This window comes from Lactuca serriola, chromosome 3 (genome assembly GCF_051521515.1).
Source record: "Lactuca serriola cultivar US96UC23 chromosome 3, Lser_US96UC23_V15, whole genome shotgun sequence".
NCBI lineage: Eukaryota > Viridiplantae > Streptophyta > Magnoliopsida > Asterales > Asteraceae > Lactuca > Lactuca serriola.
Window position 1 is genome coordinate 112886327 of NC_136410.1, and position 4013 is coordinate 112890339.

The following is a 4013-nucleotide window of genomic DNA, read 5'->3' on the forward strand; positions in this document are numbered from 1 at the left end:
TTGAAATTTAAATAAGTTAAACCCAAATGTTTTGAAAAAGTTTCAAAAGTTGCCCTCAAAGTTTTGGAATTTAAAATTTTTGATTAAAAGTTTAATTTTGAAATATTTAAATTCTAAACCCTAATGCTTTGAAATGTTTCAAAACTTACCCTCAAGTTTTGGAATTTAAAAGTTGATTAAAAGTTTAATTTTGAAATGTTAAATTCTAAAACCCTAGTAATTTGAAAAGTTCAAATCACACCCTTATGGTTTTATTAATTAATTAAAGTGTATAATTAAAAGTGATTTAATAAACCCATAAAGTTTTGGTTTACATTTAATTAAATTAAAAGTATAATATTATATAACATTAAAAGTCTAATATTATATATATGTATGAGTAAACAGTCAGTCTTACCGTTAGTAGGTCTCATTCACGAAGCTGGTCTATAAGGGGTGTTTAAGGAAATTGCCTATAAAATGACGATTGAATGGGTATCCACTCTTACCGACCGCACTCTTGACTAGTGGAGGTTCGTTAGCCGAACGGTTAGGATAGGACGAAACCTTGCATTATAAGTATAATGAAGTATACAAAGTAACTAAATACTTTCATAAATTCCCAAATCATAGTTACTTTAGGCAAAATGTGAAATTGTATGCTAATCCATGGAATGACACTTTGTACCCTTGTCAAACGTTAGTGGAGCGTGTGTGGTTAACCGACACACTAATTTGGAGTTGGCATTGGTGGCGAAGGGTGGCTCGATGTTTGTCATAGATCAATGGAGCGTGTGTGGCTAACCGGCACATTGATTAGGTGATAGTAGCATTGAGTGCACCACATGATTCGTATGGTTATTCACACCTTATTTGTGATCCTCGGCATCCCAGTCACAAATAGTAGGGCATAATCGAGATTTAAACATGCCATTGAAAATTTCAATGAATCTCAAAAGATCTAGGAGTTTCAATTCATTTAAAACTTAAACTTCCTTTTCGTTTTTTCATGGTGGAAATTGGTAAATCGTCATTTACCTACCTTCAAATATTCTGCAACTAGATTACGACATCCCTCTTCTAGGTTGTAGAATATTGTGTTGGATCATAGCCTTAATAACTCATTTGGGTGTTTTATTAAGGACTCAATCAACCTAACTTGAATTTTCTCCCATTTTGTAGATGTTTGAATCTTACAATGGCCTTCCCAAATCCTTTGGAACAAGCTTTCCAAATGAAGATGACGTTCCGAGATACGATCCAGGAAATGAGAGTCATGCTTCACTTCCTCCACTTCCTCCAATTGTTCTCCCTGATCCACAAGTTCAAAGGATTGAAAAGTTCAAGCTTACTCAAGCCCTTTTGGCAAGTAAACATGAAGATGGGAAACCTGTGTGTGCACACGTCTTAAAGATGAAGTCACACATTGATAGGTTAGGCATGTTGGGTGTCGAGATTTCAAGTGAGTTGGCTGTTGACTGGGTTCTTCAGTTACTCCCCGAATCATATAGTGAGTTCGTTAGAGAGCACTATATGATGGATCTTGACGTGACCCTCATTGATCTCACCAATTTGCTTATAGCTGCTGAATCAACAATGATTTGGCGTGCTAATCAAGCAAATTTGTCTGGTGAGTCAAACTCCCAAACTTCAATGGAAACTGGCAACATTGGAAGTCCATAAATAACTAAGTTTGTGATTATCCGATGTGATGTGCCAAAGGAGTCCATTTGCTTTTATTGTCAAGAGAAGGGGCATTGGAGACGAAGCTGCCCATACTACCTGAGAGATCTAAGAGATGGGAGAGTCAAGACGTATGACTCTACTTCAGGTAAAATCCATTAACTAACTCTTTTCAGTTTGTTGGGTCAAAATATGGTTTATACTTTACTTTTCTGGGCAATTATATTTTTGTAATATTTTATGAATTTATGGCCTAGTTTACGGCCGTAAACACCTTACGGCCGTAAACTCATTTACAGCCCATGTGTGTCCGGCCCATATTCTCCTAGTATAAATAGAGGTGTTAGGGTGAGGAGTAGAGATTGATGAACTAGAAGGAGTTTATGGCCAGAGAGAAAGGAGCGTTTATGTGTGTGAATCTTTTGTATCTGGAGCTTTAATTCATATCAATACATACAGAGATTCATAATATCCTTCTTCTCCTTCTCTTCTATTTTTATCTAACATCATCTGTTTGATTGGGATTCCGCACCATCAAACGGATCTGACTGATACACGGACAAATTAGGGACTTACAATTGGTATCAGAGCCAAGTTGTATCAGTCAAAATGTTTTATTGTTTCGTTTGGAATCTGAATAATTGGTGTTTACGGTCCAAGCTTACGGCCGTAAACACCGAGTTCTTGGGCCGTAAACCCTATTTTGGGACATTATTTGATCTTATTTTCGAAATATTTTTGCGTTTTTGGATAGATCTCGCAAAAATAAGGGGGGCTTGTTCTTCGTGTTTTTCATAAAAAAGGGTTTTTGATCGAGTTTTGGAGCTTCAAAGTCAAAAAATCGTTGTTTTTCACGTAATCTTGAAGGGTTTTCGGCCGGAGCTTACTGCCGGAAACAGTTCACGGTAGGAAACTATTCACGGCCGGCGGCGGCGTTTGCGTTTACGGCTAGGGTTTCCGGAGTTTGCAGCTCGGCTCGGCAGATTGGCTCGGTAGATCGGCTCGGACGTGCCGGCTCGAGACTTGCGGCTCGGTTGGAGTATACGGCTCGGATTTCGGCTTCGCAAGGAGTCTTGTATTCTTACATTTGCGGTAAGGATTTGGGATTGTGAAATGAGAATAATTGGAATTATGTTCAATTGATCTATTCCACAAAGTAAGGATCATAGACAACACATAGTGTGCATACTTGGAGTATTGCATAACTATTGTTTGGAAAAACATAGTGTGCATGCTCAGAGCATGGCATGACTATCGTTTTGATTCAAGTATAAATTTGATTATTCGAAACATTATACAATGAATAATGAGTAATCAATATGGTGTTTAAATAAAATGTGTTTTATAATTACTCTCAAAAGTGGTTGGGGCCACATAGGATTAGTATTGTTCTTCTGTTTCACTTTGTATGTTTTGACTTCCCGAATAACTAAGTTATTCAAACTCTCCACAATTAATCATACTTTGGAAGTAGGTATGAATCAAGACCGTCATGAATTAGGCTTGTAGATTTCTAAAGTGTTTAGACATAGCAAAAGTTGCTGCAACATTCATGAGTGCTCCTGGAATGAGATTCGAGTATTGGATTAAACTCACGCTCATTTGAATCACTTCATGGATTTTATCACGAGTGATCATGAGACGATAATATCTTATATTCTTCAAACCTAGAGATACAATTTATTGATTATGAGTTGGTTATACATTGATCGTACATAAACGCATCAGTAACTTGATGTTAAAAAACATGCCTTTGTGTATGATTCAACAAGTAGCTAGTACAAGTATATGGGTCGAAGTTTATCCATTTCTTTTACCCTTCGAGGGATAAAAGTGATATATGTGGGCCCCTCGATGATTTAGTGATAACAAACATAAGTGCCCAGACGGGCCTAGACTGATTTCATTTGTTCAATTAGTTAGTCGTCATAAATCAGAAATCGGGAAACAACAAATGGAAAGAGAGTGATTATAATCCATGTCTCAATCCATATGATATCTAGAATGGAGGAATATATGATCGGAAATTGGAAAACAAAAAATGGACAGAGAGAATGATTATAATTCATGTCTCAGTCCATATTATATCTAGAATGGAGGAATATATGATCCATTATCTAATGGACATGTCATTGACTAGGTCAGAGTTCGACAACGGCTTTTAAGAGCTATAATCGCTAGTCGGGTTTTAGAGTCGTACTTGCAATAATAGTTTTAGACTTATCCAAGTGGGAGATTATTGGATTAGATGTCTAAGCCCATAACTATTATTGGTATGTACTTGACCCGAGAGTAGCATGGTTCATTTGGGTTGCATATCATTAGGACAATTTGTTAGGATGGATTCTTGA